Source organism: Dipodomys merriami, unplaced genomic scaffold (assembly GCF_024711535.1).
Source record: "Dipodomys merriami isolate MVZ:Mamm:240054 unplaced genomic scaffold, mDipMer1.0.p SCAF_35, whole genome shotgun sequence".
NCBI classification, from domain to species: domain Eukaryota; kingdom Metazoa; phylum Chordata; class Mammalia; order Rodentia; family Heteromyidae; genus Dipodomys; species Dipodomys merriami.
Window position 1 is genome coordinate 9,037,024 of NW_027205048.1, and position 16,015 is coordinate 9,053,038.

Consider the following 16,015-nt stretch of genomic DNA (forward strand, 5'->3'; position numbering starts at 1 on the left):
TTCATACTCATATATACACACACATATATATATATACTCACATGTATGAGTGTGCTTGCATATGTGTGTATGGGTGTGTCATCTGGATATATGTATATATGAGTATATGTGCAGTGTTTGCCTCTGCTCCAGTCTGGGCGCCCTCTCCTTGTGGTTTGAGGCAGGCTCATAGTCTGGAGCTCCAGGACGTGCCGGAGGGGGCTTTCTTGCCACCACCTGCACCCTTTTCCTTGCTGCTGAGCCATGTGCTTGCCTCTCTAAGCAGGTAAATCTGCCTCTGCCACAGGCTGCAGACATGCAGTGGAGCCAGGCTGGCCACCTTCCTCTCATTGTCTGTGGGTACCCAGCTCCAGCTGGAGCCGCCCAGCCTCCCGCTGCCTTCTCCTCCTGCCCAGCTCTCTGCCTCCACCTTCTGCATCTCTCCTTCCTCTTCACTTCTGCCTGTCTCTGCGCAGCATGGAGTATCTCTGCCTTTCCTGCGTCATTACAAAAAATATTTGGGGTGGCCCTCAGGGGACATACTTAAACTTAATTAATAGTACATAAGAGGCCAAAGCACATTCTAAGGTAAAAATAAAGCAGTAGAAAATCAATATGTCAGAGAGCATATGGTAAAAATGGTCGAGGGCTGGGAAGGTGGCTCAGTGGTAGAGTACTTGCCTTGCATGACATTTTGAATTGAAACCCCTTTGTACAATTATTTAAAGATTATATATATGATTATATATATATATATATATATATATATTTCTGGGCACCAGTGGCTCATGCCTGTAATCCTAGCTAATCAAGAGTCTGAGATCTGAGGATCATGGTTTGAAACAGCCCAGGAAGGAAAGGAGGTGAGACTCTTATCTCCAATTAACCACTAGGAAATTGGAAGTGGTAGAGTGCTAGCCTTGACAAAAGGAGCTCAGGGACAGTGACAGTGCCCAGGTCCTGAGTTCAAGCCCCACAACCGACCAAAAAAAAAAAAAAAAGAAAAAGTAATCATTTTTAAAAAGGTGAAGGCGAGCTCAGCCAGTCAGATGGAGGGGCTCATAAACCAGGAGCAGAGAGCAAGAAGGTCCAGAGAGAATTTACAGGTGAGTCCCCGACAGGGGTTCTTGCCACAGCAGGAACCAGAACCCCCCCTCACCTCCCACTGCACCCCTGCCTCCCCCATGGGGGAAGAGGACAGTCTGGTGTTGGGCACACCTGGCTGCCCCACTACCAGGCTTGGATTTCAGGAGTGCCAGATAACATGCCAGTGCTCCCCAGGGATGATCCTGTGTGTAAGGCCCTCCGCCCATTTCCAGTCTTTTCTAACTGGCCACCAACCAAAAAGCTACTTACTTTCTGGAAAGCAAGGGAGGGAACAGTATACCTGCACAGGGGGGGTCAGGTCATGGAGACAGCAGCAGCTAAATGAAGTGGATGGACCTGAGCTGGGCTGCTAGGGCTGCTGGGGGGCCGGGGCGGGAGGGGAGGGGATTATGGGGTGGCACAGGAAGAGCCTTTTAGGAGGAAAGGAGAGAAAGTGTCTGGTCTCCAGGGGAAAGTTGAAAGGCAGGACTTACAAGGTGGAAACACAGGTTATTTCCTGCCCCCTGTGCAGGACAAATCTCCTAGGGAGAAGGTTAACAGATCAGAGCTAGAGTTCCTGACTTGCACAGCTACAGTTTCCCCATGCATAAATGAAGACAATAATAAAAATTCCAACGGGGAGAGCTGTGCGATTGCAATGAGCATCTGCGGCACAAGCTACAGTAAGTGCTACACATGGCTGTACCTAATACTGAGACGGAGAGCAAAGGTCTGGCATGGTATCCCCAAGAGTGCAGCTTCCTCTGGACCACACGCTGCTGCCGATGTCTCCCTGCTCTGAGACAGCATCTATTTATACAGTGTGATGAGTATCCTAGATTAGGGTTGGGCAACCTGGATTCTAGGTCCACTTCTTTCTCTGTGAGCCTTGGGACAATCCCTTTCCTTATCTGGGTTTGTTTTCTCTCTTGGGCATAAGAATATCATAAACCTGTGGTGTCCCTGAAATGCCTCACTCAGCCTCAGAGCTGGGCCTGACAGGATGGATCCTAAGCTAGAAGGAAGATCCCAATAGGAAGGGATTGAAAATCTACCTTTAGCATAACTCAGCCCAACTCCTGGTCATCTCCTGCCGTGTGCTTTGCTCTAGTTGGATGGAGATGAGCCATTCTCATGTTCTGATGCGTGTGCGCACACACACAGACAGAGCCAGCTACTTCCATGATATCTCTATAGTAGTTCTCACCCTGTCCAGGGCTGGGTGTGGTTGATGGCCTCAGAACACCATAGGTTTGAGTAACATTGCCAGATTTAACAAATAGAAATACAAAACACTCAGCTGTGTAACAAAGATAGCTGTAAATGGCTGGCTTGTGGACCAAAGCTGAATGGAGGGCATTTATTATGGACCACATTCAACATCCATCCAGGATGGAGGACACAGGTAGCAAGTTCAGGATACATCCGTAGATCCTGGGGTCTGACCCTCCTCCTTTGGGAGTGCTGCTTCGTGCTGATTTGGATTAGGAGTGGGGGAGAGCTTTCTAGTTTGGGATGTGAGCACTTTCAGCTGGGATGCTCTCAGGCTGGCGGCCTGGGTGCAAAGGGAGAAAGTAAAGAAAGTCCAGGCCAAGATTTAGGACTTTGCTGGGGTTGGGGGCATTGTCTTGCAGGGTGTGGGTTCCTCTTCTTCCCTGACTGAGTTTGCTCCATACTCCTCTGGACTGTGACATTGGAGGTGCTTCTGCTTCCGGGATGGTAGGGAAGGGAGGATGGGGACACCCAGCGCAGATTCCACCCCCACCCGCACCCAAGTCTCCCAGCTGGGGTCAGAACATTTTCTAGTCCTTTATGCTTTGCAGATGAGCAAATTGAGGCCTAGGGAGAGTGCTCTAAGATGTTGCCTCCAAACTACCAAGAGACTGCCAACCCTAACCAAACCCTGGACAAGCCTCTGCTGGCATAGAGGCCAGTGCCAGCTGCGATTCAAGGATTTCATAGTTGGTGGGCAGCACAGCTGGGGTAATAGGATGGTTAGGACACCTTGCCCAGGGCATGCGTAACACTGAAAAAAGGAAAGTGAGTGTCTTTGCTGGGTTTGTGTTCCTCAACTGACGCTCTGACCATGCTCATTCTGTGTGCAGTGACAGGGCCACTTTGATAAAGCGGGAGCTGCCTTAGGAGACAAGGGTGACCTCAGAGCAAGTGTGGAGTGTCGTTGGTCCCAGGGAGCTGTTAACAGGCTGGGTGATGATGACAGCCAGCCACTCATGACATACTGAGTGGACAGACAAGTTGGTGTTGAAGGCGTGAGGCTTGGCCTTAGGGTAGCAAGACTTGGAAGGCGAGGGCTGGGGAGGTGAGCGAAGGCTTCCTGGAGGAGGGGAGATTGCATGTATGCCACACAGAGGTGTTCATAGAGAGTGGCCCTGAGGGGTACCCAAAGGCCCAAGGGAAGACAGCAGTGAGTATCTAGGCCTGGCTGGAGGAACCTCTCATCTCCAGTGACCTTCTAAGGCCCAGAAGAGAAGAGACAAGAAGGTCCAGATTGGCCATGTTGTGATCCTGGCTGGGGAGTTGCTCTGTGAGGAAGCTGATGGCTCCTCAGTCCACAGGGGCCTGGGTGCCCACCGCAGCCTTTGCCCTGCTGCCTGGGGATGGAGAGCCCTTCACCATGGCTTGGGGATTCCATCTGGTTCTAATTTCCATGTGTAGCATGACAAATGTTACTGCAAAGCCCAGAGAAGGGCAAGCGGACCACACCTCCTCCTGCACGCATGTGCCATCGTGCCCTGTCCTCATGCCTGACTGATGGAGTTTGACATCCCGAACTCATTAGCGCAAGAGCCAAGGCCAGTGAGTGGTCTGTGTGTGGACATGGTAAGAGCTTTACTCTGGCGTCAACAAGCAGTTTGGCTTCCAGGGAGAAGCTGTCTGGTGAGGCTGGTCCCCATTGCCATACTTCCTCTCTGCTCAGCTCAGGCTCAGCTCCACTGGGCTCTTCTCCAGGTTCCTTGCGGATTCTAGAGGCCCATGGGCAGAGGGTACATTACCTGTTCCATCTCCCAGGTCAAAATACTTGTCAGGGTTGGAAGAGCAAGTTGGAACCCAATGGGTTGTAGATGGGGAAACTAAGGCAAAGAGCGAGAAGGGCTTTGTCCAAAGTCATTGGGCATGCCAGAGGAAGTAGGGTTGGAGATGAAAGGGTGGAGCGGGCAAGAAAGCCAGATTTCAAAGCCTGCCTCTTTTCCTTGGGCTCTGTGACTGGGGACACCAAATGCATCATCTGGGGGCCTGAGAGAGGATGGAGAACACACATCTGAGGGACCCAGCATGGTGCCCACGCCAGTTCTGCTGTGACCTCTTGATGTTCAGTGTGGCCCTGTGGCCCAGGGTGAGGCCTTCTCCGTGCCTCGATGAGATGTCCAGTGAGGGCTGAGCAGTAGACAACAGCAGGGCAGGAGCACGAGGGGGGGCTGTGAACCAGCTTTGCCTTTGGCAGAGGATTCCCAAGGCAAGACCAGGGGGAGACAGAGCATTAGGAGGGTGGCGATGCTCCCTGTGGGCCATGGCATAGGTCACGATCCACCATCCCTTAGCTCCCAGCCAGGGGGCTCCAGAATATCCTCAGTAGAGGAATGCATGGATGATGGAATGTTTGCCCACACTGGCTCCTTCTAGGCAGAAAGAGACTGCGTTTTGGAGCCAGATGGGTACCACATACCCCTTGGGACTCAGCAAGAGAGGGTGTGTGGAGCACTTGGTACCCACCAGGTGATCAGAAGAGAAGATGGCACACAGCCTTCCCTGTTACAGACATGTTCCTCTCTCTAAGCTCCTGTCTTTCCATCATGTCCCCCACGGTGCCCCAGGACAGGCTGCAGTAGCACAGTCACCTTGTGCAGGTAAGGAAACAGGCCCTGACCAGGATGACCTGCCCAAGGAGTAGTCAAGTAAGCCTGGGCCTCAAGGCACACCTGGCTCTCAGGCCGGCACTCACTCGACTTCAGTCTGGTGGGCTGATATGAATATAGCTTAAATGAAACATCTCAGCAGTTTCTCATCTCTTCACCTGCCCCAGGAACTACTAAGCATGTCTGTTCCCAGGTATGAACTGTTCCCTCCAGTTAAGGCCATAGGTTCCTGCCCCAGAGGGCTTGGTCCGGCTCTTGGAAAAAGGAAAGAGGTCTTTGCCATAGGGTGGATAGGGAATGTGAGCAGAAGCAGGGTTCTTCTTGGGCTGGTGTCAGAGACATACACTGTGAACATCCGTCTGTGTCTCACACAGCTTTAGACAAACAGCCCTCTCCACCAGGCTTGGGGACCTGGCAATTAGGATTGAATGAGCTAGATGCAGAGAGCTGGGGGCCACAGGTGAGCCTTCCTTACAGGCCTGTGGAAAGCATCTCTGCTGTGCTGGGAGCTCTGAGTTTGGTGTCTGGGGCCAACGCCATCCTTGTCCATCTACTTGGAAGCAAGTCCTCAGAAAGCATTTTATCAGATTATTTGGGATCAGGAGTTTAACATCGCACAGTTCAGACATGGGAGGCTTGGAGGAGACAGTAAAGTGAGGTTGGCCAGGGGAGAAGAGGGAACTCCCGGCTGGGTGTGGATAGGGCTGGTGATGCTGGTGATAGCAGACTGCCTCTTCCAAGCCAGGGGTTCTCTCGTGGTCCACAAACATCATTCCACTTAAACCACACTGCACCCCCAGAGCTAGAAAGGATTTGTTTGCCTTGCTATGTTGATTTTACAGATGGGGAAACTGAGGCTAAGAGACTTGCTCATGATCACAAAGTAACAGCCAGGCTGGGTTTGGGATTCTAGCTCAAACCAGGTGTTCTCTTCCTGACAGGTCTTTCCGGTGTCTATCTTCTCATTCGGTTTTGGTGGGGGGCACTGGGCTGGGTGCTAGTGGATCTCTGCCAGATGGGTGTGGGCCTCTTTCTCTTGTTCCAGAACCCATTCCCCAGGCTCTTTGCTCTTTCTCACACAACTTCCCCACCATTAGAAGCTGCCTTAGAGCTGCTGAAGCTGCAGGTGCGTGGGAAGTCATGGAGGACCAACCCTGAGGTGCGACTCATGCCCGGAAGTGCTGGGATCTCCAGCTAGAATTTGGAAATCAACTGGAAATGCTACCTGGTGGAGGTCTGACCCTTTCTTGTCCTACTTCCCCTAGATATTCTTATAGCTCTTTTCTTTCTTATGTCATTAGAAGGTACATCCTCATTCCAGATTTGCTTCTGATCCTGTCTCCCCTCCAAAAAAACCAAACCAAACCAAACCAAAAACAACAGGGCCAGGCTCCAAGATGAAGAAGGTAACAAGGATAAGGGAGGGGAGGCTGCTTGCTAGCACTGGGAACCATCCTGACTGAGGCCAGGGTGGCACCAGGGTGGAGTCTGTCTGGGGATGAGCTTTGTTCACAGGGCCCGGGACAGCTTCAGAAGGACTCGGGTGCGAGTAGGGGCTGCACAGTGGTCTTCTTCTTTGCACAGGGATGCAAGCGTGCTAGATTCTGCTTCCGATCTGAGATGAAGGCTGACATGTCTGTTAGGGGATATTCCCTTTGTTCATTTGTTCCTTCCTTGGTTCCATCCTTCCTTCTTTCTTTTTTTGCTTGGTCAACAATTTTGCTTCCGTGAATGGTACATGTGGGGTCATGCAGGCAGAATATTTCTACCTGCGTCCTAGGATGTGTTAATGTCTGTTGCCCATTTTTAATGGTACAGATGACCTGTGTGTGATCACTTGAAGACGCCTGTAGATGGCCCTGGGGCTGCCATCTGTGCTCAGGGCCCACAGCCATCTGTCCCAGGGGATGTCCTGAGAGGGCAAGGGGCGCTGGGCGGGACCCAGCGAGGGGTTGTCCGGCAGAGCTGCTGTAACACATGTTCCAGCTGGCCCTTCTGAACTGAGGCCAGGGGACAGGTCTCTGGGATCCTGTGTGGGTCACCTCCTGAACACCGGCTACCAGGCAGGTGTATGACCTTGGACGGAGTACAGCCCAGGGCACATGGTGGGAAAGGCCCCAGCCGGAGGGATCTGTGCCAGGCAGCACAGGGTTCTGCTGTCTGCCACGTGACCTGGTCCCATCCGGCATGTTCTTGTCCGTGCTGTGTCCCATCTTTGGACGGAAGCATGGCTGATTTCATCTCTGTTAGGCTAGTATGGATTTCCTGAGGGTCTCCTGATGCTAGGGCTCCTTTCAGCATTTCAAACTCAAACACCAAACTGCCAGTCCTGAGCTCTCAGAAACCATCTGTGACTGTGGAGAAACAACTGAGAAGATGCTGGAGTCCTGTGCTGAGTAAGGAGAGGAGAATCCAGGAAGACTGCCTGGAGGTGGTGGTGCTCTGTCTGACATTGCAGAATGCCTGCTGGGGATGGGGTTTGCGGGGAAGCTATTTACAGATAAAGCATTTTTTTAATCATAATTTTTAAAATTGTTTTATGAAGTGCTATCTCTTTTGAGAAGTCTGCTTAGATTAATCAGGAGCCCTTTGGTGATTTCATGCCATCCTCTCTCCCAGTAGAAGGCGAGCCCTGCTGTCTTCCCCTTTGGACTTTTGCAGCAGCCCACACCTCTGAACAGGGCCGCTGGTCTCTGAGCTGCAGTGACACATGTCCAGCACCCGCCTCGGTCCTGGCTTACTGCATCTGCCCATTGCTGGGGTGTAAACACTTCTACCCTGCAGATTCAAGCTCTTCACACGATGTCATTGGCGGTGAGTTGGGGACCAGTGCACACAATTGGCCAGCATGTGCTAGCTCTGGGGACCACTGCAAGTGGGTGGCTGCTCTTGCATTTCCATTTCCACAGTTGGATTCTGAGGGTCAGCTCTTTGACATTTATTGTGCCCAGGGAAGAGGAACGATTTCTCGGGTCCATTTGGCTCTGGCCTAGTGGGTGATGTTTCAGATCCTTACACTGACAAGTTGGAGACATGGATTTCAGTGTCAAAGCCAACTGTCCCGTAAACCTCTTTCATTGTCCATCCGGGACATCGCTTTCTCCACCTTCCTCTTTCCTCAATGTCAGGTGCCACCAAGACTCCTCACCTATGGAACACTTCAGGTGCTTTCCCAACAGCCCTTGCGGTCAGCTGAGCAGGTAGGATGACCATTACTCTTGCAGGTAAGTAACCCAAGGCTGAGGAGAATCAGAGCCCAAATCATATTGGCTGGTAAACGGTGGCCAAGCAGGACTGAAACTGGCTTCCAAGGCTCAGACTTGAGTACTCTCTTTTTTCTCATGTGTGTGTGCAGACAGAACATCATGAATGTTCTAGAATATATGATCCATTCAAAGCAGTATGACCAGCCACTCATGTGAACTTAACCCTTGCATTTTAGGACTCCTAAATTTTCCCTGGATTGTATTGTTGATTTCCACTCGTAGGTAGAAAGCAGGTGTGGTGGGTAGACCCAGCACTGTTCCTAGGTGACTCTGCCCCTCATTGGCTTGATCTTTCCCTTCAAGAGTCCCCCGTACCCAGCTTCTGCCACTGTGGCTAGAGAGGAGAGGAAATATTCCTGCCCAAGGTGTTTTAGATCAATACCTTCTTCAGTCAAGATGACAAAAGTATTTATTACAGGAAATCTCTGGCAAGGAGAGCTAATGGTTCTCAGAGACAGCAATAAAGGAGCTTTTGCCTGGAGCAGAGGACTTCTGAGGCTGAGCTGCCAGGATCTGAGGGAGGCACCCCCACATTCCTGCAGGAGGCGGGACCTGCTGCTCTGATTCGGAAGTTGTGAACAAGGGCCTTGCATTGCTGTCAGGCTGTGGCAGGATGGAGATTTATACCTTACAATCGGCTGTCCTTTCCCCTCTGAGAGGGCTGGAACAGCTGTTATGTTCCACTCGACTTTTAGAAAAGACAAACCTGCCACCCACCAGACACACCCACCCACCTGCTCACCAGCCCTTCCGCTTTGTATCCTTCCAGCTCAGAGTTGGAATGTGAAAAGCCTGGATGGATCTTCCTAGAGCTTGTCTCATAGGAAGTTAGAAACGCTAGATTCAGAAGCTCACCCTACCTAGTCTCCCCAGGTGTGGGGGAAGCCAGAGCCCAGATAATTCTTATTCTTAGCTGAGTCTCAGAGGCAGGAGACAAGGATTGGAGTTGTTTGAACCAGAGCAGGAATCTGCATCAGTAGCAGCTTGTTATAGAGTGCAACCTGAGCCCCCCCCCCCCCCGCCACTAGCCCCCTCCCCCTCCCCCCCCCCCCCGCCTCCTCCCAGGGCCTGGCTGGGGACTTGCATGTCTACCATACTCTCAGGTCTTGCAGATGGTGGGTACACTGCTGGGGACAGCAACCATGGATGTAGGAGTTCAGAGCAGAGCTCTGGAGCTGGGCCTACCCTGCCTCTGCCTGTTTCATCATCGGTAATAGGGGCTTGGTCATCATATTGACCTCCTAAAGTCAGAATGTGATGAGGATCTCTTAAAGCACCGTGCAATTAGTGTTACATGTTTGTGAAGTAGCTTTGATACATTGCCAGCCTGGGTTATTGGTTTCTGTTTATTCATCTATTCAACTGACACATCCTGAATACTCACTTGCCCTGGAACCATCATGGGTGTTTGGTTGGGGTATGATTCAGTTGGGTTCTCCAAAGGCTCATTCACCAGAAGCTTGGTTCCCAGTGTTGAGGTGGTAGAGCCCTTAAGGGGTGGGGCTTAGGGTGACGTCATTAGGTCACAGGACACCACATACGCTTGGCCCCTTCTGCTTGTAGCTGCTTCCTTTTCCATTTCTCTGCTACATTTGATACAACCAAGGGGTGCTCTTTACCAGAGGCCAAACAGATGGGACCGCCTCATCTTTGACCTTCCCAAACTGTGAGTTAAATAAATCTCTTAAAAAATAAAAGACCCCACCTCTGGTATTTGGTTATAGCAAGAGAAAACAATAAGGATGGCCACAGCGACACTTCTGTTTTTCTGGTGGTTAATTGGAGATAAGAGTCTCACAGACTTTCCTGCATGGGCTGGTTTCGAACCATGAACCTAGAACTCAGCTTCCTGAGTAGCTAGGATCATAGGCATGAGCCACTGGTGCCAGGCTTGTATACTTATCTTCTTACTCTCCAGGGCTTCAGGATGTCTCATGGGGAAACCATTTGAGAAAATTTCAAGTATGTAATCCTGGAGAGTTAGACTTCCACATGTGGCCTGATGTGCCCCTGTGACAAAATCTCTCTCTCTTTTTTTTTTTTTTGGTCGGTCGTGGGGCTTGAACTCTGGGCCTGAGTGCTGTCCCTCAGCTCTTCAGCTCAAGGCGAGTGTTCTACCACTTGAGCTACAGTGCCACCTCCCGTTTTCTGGTGGTTAATTGGTCTTTCCTGCCCGGGCTGGCTTTGAACCGAGATCCTCAGATCTCAGCCTTCTGAGTAGCTAGGATTACAGGCGTGAGCCACCAGCGCCCAGCATGACAAAATCTTAAAGGTTTGTCCCTTACTACTTCCCCTTAGGTTGCTCTGTTCATGGCCACATTTCTTGGCCAGGTGTGGGAATGATGAGAGGACCAGAGTCTAGTAGTATCATGTGCTCATAACGGTGAGGTGAATGAATATATGCATCGGCGACCGACCCGTAGGGTTATAAATGATGGTTCCTGGTAAATTGGCTCAAACTTAGAATTTGAGAAATTCAAATGGTGTGTGTGTGTGTGTGTGTGTGTGTGTGTGTGTGTGTGTGTGTGTGTGTGTGTGTGTGTGTGTGTGTGTGTGTGTGTGTGTGTGTGTGTGTGTATGAAAGTCCATGTGTGGATTCTGTCACTTGGTGCTCAGATGATTGCAAAAAATGATACCCATTTGATGGTTCTGAGAGGTCTGAGGTGAAGTGGGCGCCATTGTAGATTTAGGGACTGCCTGGGATGCATTACATTTCTCCATTTCACAGACCCCCTTCATGCCCACCCCACTCTGCCCCACCTAAGGGACTCAAGGAAAGACAGACAGGCAGGCTCCTAGTGTTATGGGGCATGGGCATTTCCCATGAACCTAGGGGACCTGCAGGAAACACTGCTGGAGGCAGGGGGCTGGGGCGCTGCTAGGCAATATGACTCCCAACAGAGAAGGTGTGAATGGAGGGCTTCTGGAAGCTGAAGGGAGGAGGTCTTAAGTTGCAGAAGGACCAGAAACTTCCAGAAGTAGAGGCACAGAGAAACCAGATGCACCCAAGGGACAAGTGAAGTTTGGCATGGAAGACAGCCAGCTATGGCTTTCCGTTCTGTGTCGTCTTTGGAGGAGAAGAAAACTTCCCTGAAAGGGAAGGGTTTGGTCAGCGTGAGTGATTCACAAGGTTGGGAATAGAGAGGAGGCTACTTGTGGCCTTCAGCCCATGCAGGCCTCCCTGGTTGAGGCCGGTCTGAGCTGGGGAGGGATGGCACTGTGTGATGCTAGGGACTTAGTCATTATGGCCCTAGGCCTTGACAGTTTAACAACTAAAATGAGACTGTGCTTGGGACTGCGGGTGACCACAAGGTCATATGTTGTCTGAAAGTAACCAGAAAAGCTCTGGGAATGCCTATGATTTTGTTCCCAGGGTAGCCACAGAGCTGGTTTGAAGGGACAGTCAGAGTTGGAATGCAGAATGCTGGAGAAAGTTGTTAGATGTAAGGCTACACAACCACACTGACTATAGTAGCTGGAAATATATTTATTTCTAGCGGTGCACAGATTTGCATCAATGCAGGCAGAGGGTGAGAGTTAAACAGACAGGATCCAAGTCTATAGACCACCATTCTTGATCTTACAGTGAAAATGTTCTAACTACTTAGCAGTGTATATGATGTTAGCTGTAAGACATTCATGAGTACCATTTTGAAAGATTGAGAATAGTCCCTCTTATTTCTAATTTGCTGAGATAATCCTTATTTCACCAGGAGTCGAACTCGGTACCTGATGCTTTTGCTCATTGGCTAGTGCTCTACTAATTGAGCCACCTCAAATTCTAAAAGGGTTGGTTATTTCTACTCTTTCTTTTTTTTTTTCTTAAATACGACTTGATGTTTATTTTATTATTTTGGAATAAGTTGAGAAACTTTTAGTGCTTCATTTTTATCCTCTTTATTGGGTTCTGACCTATACCTTTTTCTTTTCTTTTTTTTCTTTATATGATTGATAAGGGGTTTACAGTATGCATCTTTAATTTTTATCGCAGTCAACCGTGGAACAGTGTTCTGTCACTTTTATACAACACACTAATCTTATAATAATATTTCATTCTCTTTGCCATCTCTTGCTTTTATCATATATCTCATCTGTACATATATTATAAACCCCACAACACTGGTTATTATGAAATTAAAATAAAAAGCATATTTTACATTAATCCCTGCATTTATTTTGTCTGTTTCTCCTCATTCCAACATGCAGGTCTGAATTTGTTTGCTGCTGTGTTCCTTCAGCCTGAAGGAATTTTAAAATCATTCCCTTGGCAATGCAGATCTGCTGGCTATAAATTTTCTTGATCTATTATTTTTTTGTGTGAGAGCATGAACATGTCTTCATTTTGTCTGCTTCTTGAAGAGCATTTTAGTGGATATAGGTTTCTAGTCTTAGAGTCTCTCTCTCTCTCTCTCCCTCTCTCTCTCTCTCTCTCTCTCTCTCTCTCTCCTATTATTTCCAGCATCATAGTTGTCATTCTGTTGTCTCCTCAGTTTCATTTTATTAAAAGAGTCAGGAGTCTGTACTGTGTTTCCAAAAATTTCCCTGTATGTATGTATGTATTGTCGGTCATGGGGCTTGAACTCTGTGCTTGGGCGCTCTTTAGCTCAAGGCAAGCTCTCTACCAGTTGAGCCACAGCACCACTTCTGGTTTTCTAGTGGTTTATTAGAGATAAGAGTCTCACGGACTTTCCTGCCGGGGCTGGCTTTGAACCTCGATCCTCAGATCTCAGCCTTCTGAGTAGCTAGGATTATAGGCGTGAGCCACCAGCACCCTGCTTCCCTGTATTTATTTGTATGATGTGATAGGATGTAGTTTTATTCATTAAGATTCTTTGATATGTAGATTTATTTTTTAATCAAATCTGTACAAAATCTAGCCATTCATGTATTCCCCCCCCTCTCAAATTCAGGAATTACAATTGCATGCAGGTTAGCCTGCTTAATATTTTGTCCTGATGACTTTGGCTCTGTTTACTTTCTTAGCCTTCCCTTCATTTGTGCATCAGATAGAAAAGATTTCTCTTCAAGTTTACTGATATTTTCTTCTGCTGTATCCAGTAAGTCCATTGAACTTTTCATTTACTACATTATAGTCTTCAGCCTAAGAGTTTCAGTTAGCTCTTTTTGTATTTTCTATGTTTCTTTTAACCATGTCCATATTTTCCTTTAAGGCTTTCAAACTATTGTAGTTTAAAACAACTGTAATAGTTGTTTTAAAGTTCTCATCTGCTAATTATGTCATCTAGACTATATTAATTTAATTTAATTGGCTTATTTTTTCCTAGTTATTGGTGACACTGCTTCTTCATTGTCTACTAATTGGCTGGATTATAGACTTATGATTACTGTGTTAATCAGCTGTAGAGATTTGACTGTCTTCCTTTATAAAAAGGAGTAGCTGGGTTTGTAGTCGTGAGTCATCATGGCCATCAAAATAATCTTGAGACTGGCGTAACTAAGCGAGGCATGTCTGGAAAATTCTCAGTGATGGTAGGTGCTCTAAGAGCTTGGAACCCAAATTCAGGACAGTTTAGGTTGACTTCTAGTTTCACAAGCTTCAGTTCATCTTTCTCAATCTAAGTGCCCTTAAACCACCTATACCAGTGATCTCAAGTTGCCCTGTCTGTGCCCCGACAGCCTACAGGCCATGCCTGTAGCTTTACTCCCACACCAAGTACTTCTTCTGCCTCCTCAGGATTCTTCCAGCAGCCTGTGCTACTCAAGGACCAGAACCAGGTCCTGCCACTGCTTCTAGCTTGTGATTTGGTACCTAGCACTTAGCAGGTGCCCCCTAGTCCTCAGGTCCCAGGAACTAATGAGCTCATGAATGACATCTCCCTGTACACATGTTCAGGGAAGGCAATAAACCAACAAAGGAGCTCAGCAAGATAAAAAGAAGATCGAGGCATCTGCTCTAACCAGGTGGTTGAAATCAGCGTGTTTCCTGAGGAAGTTTTATCCAGTCACCTCAAAAGTGTTCTTTTATTTTAACGGATAGGAGTTTAATGATAAAAACATGTCCCGGATAAGAGTCTCCATCAGATATAGAGGTTAGCTATTGGCTCTGCTTTCCACCTTGGTGGTAAGGTATTGATACTGTTGGTCACCAGTGATGATAAGTGATGAAATAGGCAAAATGGGATGATCCTATCTTGAGCAAAGCATCCGCTGGCCTCAGTGCCTTCTCCTCTGAGGGAAGACAGAGTTCACCTTCATGGCATCTTTGTTGTTGTTGTTGTTTTGTTTTGCCATTTCCAGTATAGGTCTTGGACACAGAGAAGCTTCAGGGAAATTGCTGGTACCCTGGTAGGGCAAGGATGGCTGACCGGGTTTGCAGTGATGGAGCTGGGGAGAGGGGAATGGATAGGTCAGGAAGGCTAGGATGAGAAGTTATGGAGATGATAACACCCAATTCTTCCCTTCTGTGTAGGAGTCTATTATACCCGCACCTGGGCATGGTTTCAGAGTGGTTAGGGAGGTTCTTTGACTTTGGATTTAGCCATGAAATTTGATTTGGCCAATGGGATGCCACGGATGAAGAAGAATGATACATGATTGCACAGTTGGGTTCTCTCCCTCCTGCCTCTGCCATTTCCATGAGAAGTCTATGCTATGGGTCACCACTGCCCTTTCTATTGAAAACTCAGAAGGAGATATGCTAAAGAGAACCTCCTCCTCTCAGCTAAGTCTAAAACATAACTAGGTCCCAATTGGCCCATAGCCCTGACTTGGAATCGTATAAAATTGATGTTTGGGATGCTTATTAGGCAATAGTCTCTATCATTAGCTGACAGATGCAGAACTGACAGATGTTGTGTGTAGAGGGGCATGTTGATAGAAAGTTCTGGTTCCTTTTTTCAGGATTCCAGCCAGAACCAAGGGCTTCCAGTCAGCAGCTACTTTATCTCCCTAATTCCCTCAGTGGTCTTCAGTGCTTCCTGGAAGGACTGATAAGTTATAGACACCATCAAACCTGTTCTGAGTTACCTAGTATGGTGGGTTGTTGCATTGAAGGCCTCCAGTCAATACTTCTATGTCAAGGCCCTTGTGTATTATTTCTCAGCTTAACTCTAGGCTGGGGCGTAGCTAAACCAGAAGACAATGGATACCTGCTGCTTAAGTTCATGTGCATTGGGCTGAAAACACTAAGCTCCCCTCTGTGAGGGTGAGAGACATTGGAGAGAGGCTCTAATCACTCAACAGCACAGACAGGGGAATGAGTCTTCAGATAAGTCACCCTGGCCCAAGATCTGGCTATCAACCACAGAATCCGAACAACTAGTATCTGTGTTTTAAGCCACATATTGGGGTGGTTGGTTGTGTAGTAAAAGCTGCTACATGTGAGCAAAAGACAGTTTGGGGAATTAGCAAGGTGTCCCAGCTGTCTGTGCACTTACGAAGACATTCTGTGTTCTAGGCATTGGGTTAGGGGCTCGGTGTGACATCTCAAGAGAAAGGACAGGTTTCATTTTGCCAGTGCAGAGCCAGAAGATGAAAGACATCATAGGAACTTTGTCTTAAGGATGATCAGATGGGGGCTGTGAGTGAGGGACATTGGCAGAGCAGAGAGCAGGTCTCCAAGGCAAAGGGGGGACAAAGCCAGGCAACAATGATAAGTAGGCTGACTGAGTACAGTTCCAGGTGAAGAGGACAGAAAGACCTAGACCTCAGGAGAGGCTTGATCCAGTGGCAACTTCTGTTCTTAACTTCTGTAGGAAGACAGAGAGGACGGTCCCTGACATCTGAGGAGCACACTTTTACTGCATACTTAATTCTCATGTCCCTGTGAGTTGGTGGGCCAATGTTCTC